The sequence below is a fragment of the Xenopus laevis genome, chromosome 8L, assembly GCF_017654675.1.
Source record: "Xenopus laevis strain J_2021 chromosome 8L, Xenopus_laevis_v10.1, whole genome shotgun sequence".
Lineage (NCBI taxonomy): Eukaryota > Metazoa > Chordata > Amphibia > Anura > Pipidae > Xenopus > Xenopus laevis.
Genome location: NC_054385.1, coordinates 94193411 through 94208950, shown reverse-complemented (window position 1 = coordinate 94208950; position 15540 = coordinate 94193411). Strand labels below are relative to the sequence as shown.

The window sequence follows — 15540 nt, the reverse complement described above, 5'->3', positions numbered from 1 at the left end:
GTACTGCCTGCTGTAAGACTTTTCTTTCATACACAGAGCATTGGCTAATAAAACTATATTAAAACATTCAGGGACACCAGCTGCCTGGACCAATTACAAATCCAGGACTGTTGTTTAATAGCATACATCTACTTCAGAGAAGTTAATTTTTTTCACAGCAACTCCAAAGAATATAGAAACTCATTAGTGCTGATAAAGGTCCCTCTACGAGGCATTTATAAGAACTACAACTAGTAACTACAGCATCTAGTTGCAGAAGTAGAACAGCAACATTCCTAACAGTAACACAAATGTGTTGTCAATTTTTAGAAAGATTCCGCAAGCCAAGCGTAGTAATTAGAAAATTAGAGTATTCTGGAAGCTGCAGCTGAAATGAACTGACAGATTGATTGTCCCATCTTTGGTAACTGTCCTTTTGAGAATTCATTCCTTTAATGTCTCCTTAGAAGGTGACGTTGTAGATTATAGTCTGATAATAGGCTTAGGTATCACAATCTTATAAGTGACAGCAACTGTTTGTACTGTGCTGCAGCACAGACTGTCTTGCCAGACCCATGTTTATTGAATACCAGCAGACCAACTAGAAGAACATAGGCGCACATACGTGTCCTTCAAACTTTGCAGACAAGTTATCATACAGTTAAGTACAGTTTGGTAACTAACCAGATAAAAGCACAAAGCACCGCAGGTAGCCCTGTAATTAGTGGCAGCTTCAAACAAACAGTGATTTCAGGGTTCTGGCTGCAAACTACTATGGTTCCAAGCTGGCTTTGTAAGAGCTGTCAGGCTTAAGTCCATGACATTAAAAAAAGACAATCAAAGAGTCACTAAATATCATGAAACAGAGAGTTCTACATCTGATGTACATTTTGGCAAGGCACAATTGTGTAGTTATTCTAAATGGGCATAAAATATTTACCATGTTCCATTATCTACATGTACATTTGTTGGGAAGTAATAGAACCTTTGTGCATCTCCCAGCAAAAACAGTTTCTTGGCCCTCCTTCACCACAGCAACCCCCAATCCCCTCTTACCCCCAGCATGCTGGTCTGTACAGGCCCCCTACATTTGTAGGAACTGTTTTAGAAACTTTTTAGTTGGCCTTCATTTTTTCTTTTTTATAGTTTTTCTAAATTATTTGACTTCTTCTTCTGACTCTTTCCAGCTTTTAAATAGGGTCACTGACCCCATCTAAAAACAAATATTCTGTAAGGCTACAAATGTATTGTTATTGCTACTTTTTATTACATATATCTTGTATAACAGATTAGTTATTTACTAAATGAATAATTAAAGAGACAAGCATTCCTTCCATTATTATTATAAATGCGTCTGTGTGCTCCCAATGACAAAATCCACCAAATGTTCACGCTCCAGCCAGAAGACTTGAATTTGAATTAAAATTAAATTTTATTAAGTTCAATTAAAAGATACAATACATTGCCTAACGTGTTTCATGCGTTTGAGACTAAGTTATAGTAAATAATTTAAAAGGCAAGCACTCCTTCCTAAAATATTATATAAACGGTTCTCTTTACACCCAGTTTTCAGATATTGACATTATTTGCAAGATGAGCTGCTGTTCTTTTAAGTAGTCATTTACTAAGTGCTGTAGTGCTAAGAGCACACGATTGTGCTTAGAGCCCATACAACAGCAGTAGACTGCACTCTTTACTACTCTAGATTTTTATAGCAGGGCTTGGAAGTTATGCTCTATGGAGCAATTGCTTGGGGGACTGGGCTGAGGGTGTATGTGAGCACTGAGAGGGAAAACAATCGAGGGGTGATGAAAAGTGAGTAGGGTACTGGGCCAAGTAGTATTCACATGGCGACAATACTTCTTGCACCAGCTGTGTACTTAGGCCTCTACACTGCAAGATGTTATCATATTCCCTTTGGATGCCTCTATATAAATGAGTTGTCCCAAGTACATGATAACTTTTTTTAATAGAATTTCACTTTGTCATTCTCCTTAATTCAACTGGTTGACCTTCTCTAAACTATTACTATTTCTTCTACAAAACTTTTAACCCATAAAGATATGGTCTATACAAACAGTTTATATATATATATATATATATATATATATATATATATATATATATATATATATATATATATATATATTTTTAGAACTAGTTATAAGACATGATCTGAATTAGTTTTGCCACTTTGAGAAAGGCTTCTGATGGAGCTGAAACATTAGTCTTATGCTGTTCTACAAATAAACTTACTTCACATCTTTAAGTCCTGTAAGTGCTGATCGTTTTGGAATGGATGGAAATGATTCACTGATCGTGCACCCAGGCATATGGACACTTTATACAAGAGTGCTGGCCTTCCTGGTGGTATGTTTCAGTATTTTGTGGCCGTGCACCCGTGCTTTTTGTTTTCCTTTTTTATCATTTTGTATTCCAGTTGATCATGAAACATTGTCTACACTATGACTAGTGATGGCAACAACAGAGGTTTCTGAAAAGGCCTCTAACACAGTGGTGTGAGAAAAGCAGCCAGCATAATGAGACAAACAGCGAAGGGGTATGCAAGCCTCTGGACGGACTTGGTTTACTACAGAGCCATCCACCAGCGAGGGCCGAGTCCTCCCCAGTGGTCTGGAATGGCTGCTGATATGAAGATTGCGGTCGATCTTTGACTCGTACGTTGTTGTCTAGCAGCAGGTTAACCATATGCGATATTGGCAGTTGCGACAGTAAGCTACATTAAGTATGGAACTTCATTATCTGTCAGGCAAAACCCACAATAATGCAATGGACACTTGTGTTGGTAAAACTGTGGGGTTATTTTCCTTCATTATTATTTTTTATCATTTGGAAAGGACATGGGCAACCCCAGGGAGGGCTGGATTATGAGACATTGTATTTTTTTTTACAGGTGACAACACATGAACTATAACTATCACGTTGATGAATTTACCAGATTATTTTAGATTTTTCACTTTTGATTTTTTAAAGGTTGTTTACACATATGTGGGTGGGTGATAGTAAATACCTACACAATAATCAGCGTGCGGAGTGGGTTGGAATATAATTTTAATACCAGCACATTGGTTATTAGGGGAACATTTAAAGGAGAAGGAAAGGCTAAAATGAAGTAAGCTTTATCAGAAAGGTCTATATAAATACACAAGTAAACCCTCAAAGTAATGCTTCTCTGAGTCCTCTGTCAAAAGAAACACAGCATTTCTTTCCTTTTATTGTGTACGCATGGGCTTCTGTATCAGACTTCCTGTTTTCAGCATAAATCTCCAGGGCAGGGCTTGAGCATGCTCAGTTTGCGCCTCTCCCCCTCCCTCCTCCCATCCCTGCTGTAATCTGAGCTCAGAGCTGTAAGTGAGCAGGGAGACACTCAGGCAGGAAGTGATGTCACACCAAGCATATATGGCCGCTTCTATCCTAAACAAACAGAGACAGTATCTAGAGTGGTTAACAGTGGCGGAACTACCGGGGGAGCAGGGGGTGCGAGCGGGCCAGGGCCCGCACCCCCTCAGGGCCCCCCGGAAGCCCACGCGCCACTGAAATGCGGGGGTATGGTAAAGCATTTTGCAGAATAAATATAGCGTTCTAGCTTGCACTATTGTGGCTAATCTGTTGGCAATAAACTGTCTTGGAGCTTTCCTTCTCCTTTAACATCGTGATGATTGTTAGTAATATTACATATATGTTTATTTACACATATATTTTTGTAATTATGTACACTACGATATTCTGTGGGAAATGATGTGCCGTTTTGTTTATGTAGAAATTACATCAGTGGCAGTACGATAGACGTCTATTGAGGTCCCTTTGAGTGGCAGTACTGACATAAGGATAAATTGATTATGATATAGCTTACAACAAACCTTTTCAATTAGGTTTAGCCTTTCACTTAGGTTGGGATGGGAAGTGACGTAACATGAAAGATATATAAGTATAATAAATGCTGGGGTGGCAGTAACACGGAGTTAGTCTCAAAGCATGACACATTGTAACAGCTTAAACGGAATTGTTACCATTATTAGTTGGGACATAATTAGATACAGATAATATTGCAACATTTATAATGAAATTTTTCCCTTTATTTTTATGGTAAAAGATTAGGTGTCTATAAAATTCTGTAGTATGTGGTTTGGTTTTATTCCTTGCTTATGTTAGGCATCCACAGCACTAGTTGCTGTTTTTTAGATATAGCAATGTGATTTCAATATAGAATGGTGCATAATATAATTCTATTAGTGTTTGTTAATGACGCTGAATACGTGTTACAGCTGTTGTTATTAGTTATAAGACATGATCTGAATTAGTTTTGACACTTTGAGAAAGGCTTCTGATGGAGCCGAAACATTAGTCTTATGCCGTTCTACAAATAAACTAACTTCACATTTTTAAGTCCTGTAAGTGCTGATCGTTTTGGAATGGATGGAAATGATTCACTGATCGTGCACCCAGGCATATGGACACTTTATACAAGAGTGCTGGCCTTCCTGGTGGTATATATATATATATATATATATATATATATATATATATATATATATATATATAGATATATATATATATATATATATATATATATATATATATATATATATATATATATATATATATATATTCCATACCTAGGAGCAAATACCATTTATATGCCTGACAATATTGGATTAGGCTGACATTTATGAATTTACTTATTAGTTTATAATTTGTAGTATTTAAATTGTAAATAGGTCACTAAGTTTTTAAGAGTATCCAATTCAAACTTGTGTCTACTATTGAAGCAAGAAGCAATGGCTGCATTTGTGTATGTCTCATTTCTATCCCCTCATTATGCAACGGAGAAACTCAATTATCCAAGCTGCCAGAATTCATGTAGAATTACAATGTATACCCTAATTTGCATTTCAGAATAAATTCAGAAAGGTTTTAGGGCTCATTGTGAAATGTAGAAAGAAAAAAACAGTCCCACATTGCCATTTTTTATTTGTATTTTACAGAGGCGCTAATTGCATAATTTCAAGTACAACTTAGTTGAGCATCTAGGTGCAATGTGCAATGCCAATAAACTTTATATATATCATATAACTCAGCAAGTATGTACTATACAGTATACAGACTGACTACTGGTTCATCATGGACTTTGCCCTTTTCGATACATCATGTATGCTACATACACAATAAGGGCAAAAGTATGTTAACATGGATTTTGCAAAAAAAAAAGACCTATTTGTAAACTGAAACAATTTAGAGCAATGGTTGTTCTAAACCATGGAAACGTGTGCAAAGTAAGATTGATCAAAGAAAAGATACATCTCTCTTGGTTTCCTTCCTGTGATGAAAATCAAACACCATGTCCTTTAATTACCTTAAAGGGGTTGTTCACCTTCAAACACTTTTTTCATTTCAGTTGGTTTCAGATTGTTCACCATAAATAAAGACTTTTCAAATGACTTTCTATTTCTATCTGTGACCATTTTTCTTATACTGAAGTGTAAAGTTTCAATTTTCACCTCCTTAAGCAGCTCTGGGAGGGGAAGTCGAGACTCTTTAACTGTTTTAAATTGATACATTTGTTGATACATTTCTTATCTTTGTCCCTGCTGAGCAGAATCCCGGAGTTTCATTACAGGAAGCTGTTAGAATTGATACAATAGTTGCTAATATTCCACAGATGCTGCTGAAAAATGTATCCACTAATTGTATAACGTACATGTAGCAAATTGTAACTACATACATAGTTACATAGTTAAATTGGGTAGAAAAAAGACAAAGTCCATCAAGTTCAACCCCTCCAAATGAAAACCCAGCATCCATACACACACCCCTCCCTACTTTTAATTAAATTCTATATACCCATACCTATACTAACTATAAAGTTTAGTATCACAATAGCCTTTGATGTTATGTCTGTCCAAAAAATCATCCAAGCCATTATTAAAGGCATTAACTGAATCAGCCATCACAACATTGTGCACTTGCATTTGAGAGTCGCTGGCGCAAATCCCGTTCAGAATCAGACTTTTGGAGCTACAAATCTGCCCTGCACTCCTATAACACCAGCCTCTTCCAAGCCAAACAAACATACTTTACTTCACTCATTAACTCCCTTTCTAAAAAACCAGCACAACTTTTCTCCACCTTTAACACTCTCCTTTCCCCTTATCCACACCCTCCATGCACAGCTGTCTCTGCTCAAGATATTGTTGAGCACTTCAAAAACAAAATTGACACTATCAGAAGGGACATTACACTACTCAACCCCCCTAGACTTCCACCACCCTCCCTCCACACTCCCCAGTCTCTCCTGTGCTCCTTCACCCCTGTCACTGATGAGGAAGTCTCAAAGCTTTTGGCCTCTTCTCACCTTACCACCTGCCCGCTTGATCAAATTCCCTCAAAACTTCTCTGCAATACCAATCCTTGTCTAATCAATGCCTTAACTCACCTATTTAATCTTTCGCTCTCAACTGGACTGTTTCCTTCTCAACTAAAACATGCTCTTGTCACCCCCATTCTGAAAAAAACCTCTCTTGATCCCTCCAATCTTGACAACCTCCGACCTATCGCTCTGCTACCTTTCATCTCTAAACTACTTGAGCGCCTAGTCTACAACTGACTAACCTCATTCCTCTCTGACAATAACCTGCTGGACCCCCTACAATCTGGTTTTAAGCCACAACACTCCACGGAAACTGCTCTGACTCGACTAGCACGTTTTTGACGCCCGTTTGGCGCGAAATTTGAACCTATATAAGGGCCATTCTGTCTCCCAGCCAGTGCCCGTGATAGAATCTTGATTCTGTGGTTCCTGAAGCCTTGTGCTATCTGTTCCTGTGTAACTTTAGTCTGTTAATCTGGTTTTTGATCCCTGCCTGTTCCTGACAATTCTGATATCCGAATCCTGACTTTTGCCTGCATCTCGACTACTCTTTCTGCCTGACCCCATCTGTTTGATTACCCGGTTTTGACCCTTGCCTGCCTGACAATTCTTGATATCTGCCTGCCTCGACCCAGCCTGTCTGACGATTCTCTTGCCTGCTCCATTTGTACCGTGACCTTCGGCCCAAAAGACTATCTACCTGCCGTGCCCCTCTGCTAGCCAGAACATCTCGCCTTGTACCCCTTGTTAAGTCCAGGTGGCACCCAAGTAAGCTGAGGGCTCCTTCCGAAGCCCAACGGTGGTCACACTACTGGTGAAGCCGAGCCGAGACCAGGGTACTTGGCACCTGTTCTGGTATTGGGTGCCGGCCGTGACAACTAACTTATGACCTTTTAACCGCTAAAGCCAACAATAATTTCTCACTACTAATACTGCTTGATTTCTCAGCCACATTTGACACTGTAGATCACACTCTCCTCCTCCAGTCCCTCCATTCGCTTGGCCTTCGTGACACAGCCCTGTCCTGGTTCTCTTCTTACATCACCAATCATTCCTTCAGTGTCTCCTACAATGGAGTATAACAAACAAGGGAAAGTTGTGCTCACCACTATTTTTTAAAACCATTAGGCGGGGGTGCAATGAGGGTGTGACCACAAAATACATATAGTCAACTACAAGAGGTCCTCTGCACTCAACCCATTATTATCAATATATTTAAGACAGCGACATTTTGTGCATACTGCTACTAAAAAATGCCTTTTCATCTGATTCATTAAGAATTCAATTGCTTAATTATACATTTTACAAAGGACTAAGTTTTACCTGCAACTTACTAGCTGCTTTCAAAGTAAAACCCCCAAACTTGGCTGCCCTTTTATTAGACACCGGTGGGATCACCTGACTATAGCTGGGAAGGGTGGGAGCTACAACATGGAGCTGGTCACTGCTCCTGTAGAACTATAACAAACAAGTAGTTGACTATATGTATTTTGTGGTCACACCCTCATTGCACCCCCGCCTAATGGTTTTAAAAAATAGTGGTGAGCACAACTTTCCCTTGTTTGTTATAGTTCTACAGGAGCATTGACCAGCTGAAAGCAGCTAGTAAGTTGCAGGTAAAACTTAGTCCCTTTGTAAAATGTATAATTAAGCAATTGAATTCTTAATGAATCAGATGAAAATTAAGTGTAGGACTGGCCAGATATGGGATGACTTTGATGTAGTTGGCCAGCTTAAATATATTGCAATATATGGACAAACAATCCCTGTGTTGTTTAAAGGGTAAGGCATTTTTTAGTAGCAGTATGCACAAAATGTCGCTGTCTTAAATATATTGATAATAATGGGTTGAGTGCAGAGGACCTCTTGTAGTTGACTATATGTATTTTGTGGTCACACCCTCATTGCACCCCCGCCTAATCGTTTTAAAAAATAGTGGTGAGCACAACTTTCCCTTGTTTGTTATAGTTCTACAGGAGCAGTGACCAGCTCCATGTTGTAGCTCCCACCCTTCCCAGCTATAGTCAGGTGATCCCACTGGTGTCTAATAAAAGGGCAGCCAAGTTTGGGAGTTTTACTTTGAAAGCAGCTAGTAAGTTGCAGGTAAAACTTAGTCCCTTTGTAAAATGTATAATTAAGCAATTGAATTCTTAATGAATCAGATGAAAATTAAGCGTAGGACTGGCCAGATATGGGATGACTTTGACGTAGTTGGCCAGCTTAAATATATTGCAATATATGGACAAACAATCCCTGTGTTGTTTAAAGGGTAAGGCATTTTTTAGTAGCAGTATGCACAAAATGTCGCTGTCTTAAATATATTGATAATAATGGGTTGAGTGCAGAGGACCTCTCCTACAATGGAGTATCATCTTCTCCCCTACCTCTTTCTGTTGGAGTTCCTCAAGTCTCTGTCCTGGGACCATTACTATTCTCCCTCTATACTTCCTCCCTCGGCAAATTAATATACTCGTATGGTTTCCACTACCACCTCTATGCTGACGATACTCAGATCTATCTCTCGTCTCCTGATCTCAACCCAGAACTCCTAACTCGCGTCTCCTCCTGCCTGTCCGCTATCTCTACCTGGATGTCGCAACGCTACCTTAAATTAAACCTCTCTAAAACTGAAATGGTTCTCTTTCCTCCAAGTAACACCAGTAACATCCCGGAAGTATCCAACATAGTTAACAATTCCACTATCACCCCTTCTCCCCAGGCCCGGTGCCTTGGGGTTATCCTAGTTTCTGCCCTGTCATTCACTCCTCATATCCAGTCACTTATTAAATCATATCACTTCCACCTAAGGAACATATCCAAAATACAATAATTTATCACCCAAGATGCTGCCAAAATTATTATTCACTCTCTCATCATATCGCGTCTAGACTACTGTAACTCTCTTTTAATTGGCCTCCCCCTCCAGAGACTGTCACCTCTCCAGTCCATAATGAACACTGCTGCGAGGCTCATATACCTCAGCAACCGCTCCTCCTCTGCCTCGACATTCTGTCAATCCTTGCACTGGCTTCCGTTACCTTTCAGAATCAAATTCAAATTAATGACACTGACTTTCAAAGCACTTCATAACTGTGCCCCACCCTACATCTCTGAACTCATCTCTATATACTCACCCAATCGCTTACTACGCTCCTCTACTGACCTGCTACTCAACTCTTCTCTCATTACCTCCTCACATGCTCACATTCAAGACTTTGCAAGGGCTGCACCCCTCCTCTGGAACTCTTTCCCACGGTCTGTCCGACTTTCTCCCAACCTTTCTGCTTTCAAGATATCTCTGAAAACGCACTTCTTTCGAGAAGCCTACCCTCATTCTGCTTTGGCTTAACTACCAAATGCAACACCACATACAGTACCACATTTCTCACCCACTTAATTCGATCTTGCCCACTCCGACACCTTGTGTATTACTCCCTTCCCTTTAGAGTGTATGCCTATGCATAGGGCCTTCCTCACCTTTTTGTACCGGTATTGATTGTGATGTATGTAACTCCATATGTTCTATGTATGTAATACATGTGATTTAGTTGTATAATGACATTTACTTTACAGTGCTATGCAATACATGTTATATAAATATAAATACATGTTTAATAATAATAATAATAATAATATAGAGTTTAGTATCACAATAGCCTTTGATGTTATGTCTGTCCCAGGGGCGATCCTGGCCCCTCCGCCGCCTGAGGCAGCAGCAGTTGCTGCTGCCCCCCTCCCCCGGAAATTCGCTCTTAAAGTACCAGGAGCAGCATTTTTGCTGCCCCTGGTACCTAGTGGGGTGCTGCCTGAGGCGACAGCCTCAACTCGCCTCATTGGCGAAGCACCCCTGGTCTGTCCAAAAAAATCATCCAAGCCATAATCAGCCATCACCAGTGCTTTCCACAAACTCACTGTCCTGACTGTGAAGAACCACCTACGTTGCTTCAAATGAAAGTTCTTTTCTTCTAGTCTAAAGGGGTGGCCTCTGGTACGGTGATCCTCTTTATGGGTAAAAAGGTCCCCTGCTGTTTGTCTATAATGTCCTCTAATGTACGTGTAAAGTGTAATCATGTCCCCTCACAGGCGCCTTTTTTCCAGAGAAAACAACCCCAACCTTGAAAGTCTGCCTTCATAATTTAAGTCTTCCATCCCTCTAACCAATTTAGTTGCACTAGAAATAGAGAGAATGGTGAATGAGAGTATGCAAAGAGAAGTGACTAGGAGAATAAAGACTTGAAGTGAAGATGGAGGGTCTGGGTAAGGTGGTGGGGTGGTGATGCAAAGGAGTGGGACAATAACATGGGTGGGCAGATGGTGGGGTGATTTGTGGAAGGATCAGGGCAAAGAAAGGGTTAAATGTATTTGGAATTGTGGCAGATACAAGAGGGTATTTCAAATTTACTGGCAAGTACATTGCCAGTTAATTTATTCCCTTTATTGTCTTGGCTGATGTATTACTGCTAGGTTGTTGAAATACCAACATGGTCACTGGACTGGGAGTCAAAACAGGCCCTGGCATTCCAATCACATAGAGGCCCAAACAGCCCCCACCAGCCCACTAAATAGTGACTTATTATGGCATTTTACAGCAACCCCTCTGGTATTTGCCAGGAGAACTTACAGATTGTCAGTTCCGGGCCTGGCTGGGTCGGTGGCAACACAAAGTTGATCCCTGGCTCACACTGAGAAACATTCAGGTAAAGGGACATTTTTTCAGCAGTAAATCCACACTTCAATCAGCACTTTGTGATGGAGAATTATACAGAAACTGCAACAGAGTAACCATGAAGGAGGCACTGGCAGTACAACATCATCACAGGAGCATGAAAAATAGAGTAATGTGTGCAGTGACCTATTATATGACACCCAAAGTAACCATAACAGAAATAACACAAAGAATTTGGCAGTATAGTCTTTGCTGTGTTCTGCTCTTTTTCCTGCTGCAATAGTAGGAAATATTTGCAGTTCCATTGTTTGTACTGATCTGGTTAGGATTTCCTCGGCTATTCTGAGTACACTATAGGGGTCCCAAATCACGTTACACACTTGGCTATAAAAAGAGGGTTTCTGTTGCTGCCCCTGACAACTGGTTTTGCACAGATGCATTTCCACAGACACAAGTAAAAAGTCTCGAGATATATGTACGCTTTTTCCGTATTTTATCTCTTCCTTGCGACTACGGGGCGTAGCAGTTTACGTAACACGTACCATGATTGGTCAGCATGCGTAACATGAGTAAGGCCCGCCTCTGACTGGCGAATCTCTACTCACTGTCGTGGCAACGGTTACTTAGGTTACGCATACAACTTACTGGTACTGTACAGCAAGTCTGCGTTTGGGTTTATGATTGGAATGGAATGGAACGAGGCGGCCTGAAGTAAAACAAGGTAACATGGGGATGGGCCCTTAATACCCCACCTAAGATAATGGAGACACATTAAGCTTTTCAAAAACACAGGGTGTCTCCGATAAATGTGGCACGCGTATATAAATACTATTGTTTTTGTATTATGTGACTAAGTTTGTATGTATTTTTTATACATGTTTCTGTTTATGTAGTTTTGTGTCTGTGTGTTTTTGTACATATTTTTGTGACTGTGTGTTTGTTATGTAGTTTTGTGACTGTGGTTTTGTAGGTATTTTGTGACTGTGTGTTTGTTATGTAATTTTGTGACTGTGTTTTTGTAGGTATTTTTGTGGCTGTGTGTTTGTTATGTAGTTTTGTGACTGTGTTTTTGTAGGTATTTTGTGACTGTGTGTTTGTTATGTAGTTTTGTGTCTGAGTGTTTTTGTATGTGGTTTTGTGACTGTGTGTTTGTTCTGTAGTTTTGTGACTGTGTGTTTTTGTACATATTTTTGTGACTGTGTGTTTGTTATGTAGTTTTGTGACTGTTTTTGTAGGTATTCTGTGACTGTGTGTTTGTTATGTAGTTTTGTGACTGTTTTTGTAGATATTTTTGTTACTGTGTGTTTGTTATGTAGTTTTGTGACTGTGTGTTTTTGTACATATGTTTGTGACTGTGTGTTTGTTATGTAGTTTTGTGACTGTTTTTGTAGGTATTTTTGTTACTGTGTGTTTGTTATGTAGTTTTGTGACTGTGTGTTCTTGTACATATTCTGTGTTTTTGTAGGTATTTTTGTGACTGTTTGTTTGTTATGTAGTTTTGTGTCTCTGTGTTTTTGTGACTGTGTGTTTGTCATGTAGTTTTGTGACTGTGTGTTTTTGTGACTATGTGACTGCAGATTTCTAATATACATTTATTTAATAGTTTCAGTGATTTTTAAAGATATTTGTAATTGCTATTGGAATCAGTATCTGTTTGTTTACATTCTGTGCATTCCTAGCTCTTAAGCTGGCCATTGATGTTGAGATTTTTAAAAGATCCAATCCTCATCGTGAGACCACGATCATACGATCGTACGAATTGACCATCAACTAAAAAGACCAATTTGCCAGGAAAACAAAGGGGAGCTGCCTGCTTGCCCCTGCAAACATAGATAGATTGCACTGGGACCGACAAAGATTTTTTTGACCTGGCCAATCAATTTCCTGACAGATGTTGGCCGAAAAATTGTAAGATGTTCGATCGTTTGAATCCCACTAACCGCATGATAATTTCGAAGGATTGGTCGGACTTCTCTAAAATTGGTCATTCGGCAAGAAGAATCGTCGTGTCTATGGGGAGCTTTACTCCTGCAACAAAGATACAAGCCAGCTCAGATCTAGAGGAGAACTGAATTTCTCTCTCCTTGCTGCTGAATTTTGATTTGTGGCCCCCATATTCTCCCTTTCCATGGGACTTGATAATGGTGTGTAGCCTTAGGAAACCACAGAAATGCTGCAGAGTGGACTACTTAGTAATGCAGGTAGTGTGGCTTTCTGTGATTATAAAAAGTAACAGAAACCCCGTTCTTGCAAAACTTGCCTGCAGTTTAAAATGCTTTCAAGATAAAATTCAATCAAACATGGAAAATGTCCAGTGATCACTTGCTTATCACTTCGTATGTGTAAAAAAAAAATGGGGTTTCCCAATCACTATAAATGTTACCCTCTACTTGTCCCTAAGAACCTCTTATTGGCTCTTAAAGGGTCAGTCATATAACTAGAAACTCTACTGCACAGGCACTTAAAGGGCTTTTTTTTACATGGCACAGATTTTAGAATCTGTGGCACTAAAATGTTTGATTTATGGTATATAGTATGTGTGAGTAACCAGAATTCTTCATGAGAAAGGCTTATTATCAAAACATCAGGGTGATTCTCATTGGCTTCAATATCTTGTATACTTTCTTAACTTGTTGCTGGATGATATGTATTTGTAATTATTAGATGCTTTACTTGCTGTGCAGAATTTTGTTTTGCTATTTTATACTGGCGAAATTATTCTGGAAAAGCTTTTTATAAAGATTATCTTTTTGCAGCTTGTACCTATTTCTTTAGTGTGCAAGATTAATTTTTCTATAGCCTATATCAATGATCCCAGACCAGTGGCTTGCATGCAACATGTTGCTCACCAAGCCCTCTGATGTTGCTCCCAATGGCCTCACAGCAGGTGGTCATTTTTGGATCTCTGACATGAAGGCAAGTTATGGAGGCATAAAGACCAGGTGTACTGTCAAAAAGATGCACCTGTAATCTGCCACTCCACATAGGGGCTTCCAAATAACCAATTACAGCCCATTTTGGGCACCCCTAGGAACTTTTTCATGCTTGCATTGCTCCCCAACTTTTTTAATATTTATATTTAATATTTAAATGTGGCTCACGGTTAAAAAAAAAAAAGGTCTGGGACCCCTATGTGGTTTAGGTTTGTAACCTTGGGGGGGGGGTTACTGTTATTCTACACCCACTTTCTGTTGCTTTACATTTTCATAGCTATTAGTATGCCCTTCAATATTATTTCTGTACTAAAACGTTGACCTTACCATTTCCAATATCTAAAATTACATTACTCTGCAATCATAATTCAGAGCAAAAGAAGACTGGTGACGCACAACAGTTACAAAAACAAAACAAATGCTTATTTACGAATACTGGGCAAATGCAGTAACTCATACCAACCAAACATCATTTATATACCAGGATCTGCTCCTTCCCTCTCTGGCGTCACCAGAGAGGGTGGGACGGGGCAGGCAGGGTATATAAATACACAATGGCAGACAGAAAGCAGAGGAATAGTAGTACACTGACATTGCAGAAGGTGTGGGGATGTGTGCAAAGGTTAGCCCTCCACTCACCTGTTGCTTAACCCCAAACGTATCCGACTTGCAGGTAAACTTGGGGTCCCAGCCTGGGCAACACTAATACATACAATGAGCTAATATGTACATCAGTAGTTTTCTAAGGAAAGAATTTTGGATGTGTTTTTTGCAGCTGGCCGGGGAACACATTTCTGGTACTTTATTGTGGTTCACATATATGGCATGTTCTTTGAGCTGCTATTTTAAGATTTAAAAATTATTTTAATTGCAAGGATTGAGAGTTTTTGATGTTGTTTCATTGTGACACCACAGAGAAATATATATGGGGATGCAAGTATTCCAGTAACAGGCTGTGTCGAATGAAAGTTTCTAATCTGAACAGCAAGTCGTGGCATTCGATCATTATGCACATGCGTGTGTCCCAACATGGCCATTTGTACCGGGAATTCACTCCCGGTGCGGATCGCTTAGTACTGGCAGGGGAAATATTTAAAAAAAAGTACAGGCTCTAATAGCACGAACCTTTGGTTGGGGATAATATTTTGGTGCCCTTTAATGTTTTTTCTTCTTCTGGCGTTTGAGTCTGGCAGCTCAGTAATTCAGGTGCAAATTCTGAACTGTTACAGTTTACTACATTAGTTGATACATTTCTCAGTAGCATCTGTGGAATATTAGCAACTATTGTATCAATTCTAACAGCTGCCTTTAATGAAACCCAGGGATTCCGCTCAGCAGGGACAAAGATATGAAATGTATCCGCTTATGTATCAATTTAGAACAGTTACAGGGTCTGTGACACCCTCCCTCCCCAGAGCTGCTTCAGAAAGACATAGGAAGGTGAAAAATTAAACTTTCAATTTCAATATTAGAAAAACTGTTACAAATAGAAAATACAAAGTAATTGAAAACTTTATTTTCTGGTGAACTGAAAACAACTGAACTGAGAAAAATGTGAACAACCCCTTTAATCA

At 39.5% G+C, this 15540-nt stretch overlaps 1 protein-coding gene across 4 annotated transcripts in view; it reads left to right on the top strand.

Moving 5' to 3' along the window:
• Positions 1 to 11614: 11614 nt before the first annotated feature.
• lrrc9.L (leucine rich repeat containing 9 L homeolog) overlaps positions 11615 to 15540 on the top strand; it is a 60537-nt gene continuing 56611 nt past the window's right edge. For all 4 annotated transcript variants that reach the window (XM_018230669.2, XM_041573104.1, XM_018230667.2 and 1 more), the window contains exon 1: positions 11615 to 11754. The gene's annotated coding sequence lies outside the window, so the exon portion shown is untranslated. The remainder of the gene's footprint in view (positions 11755 to 15540) is intronic.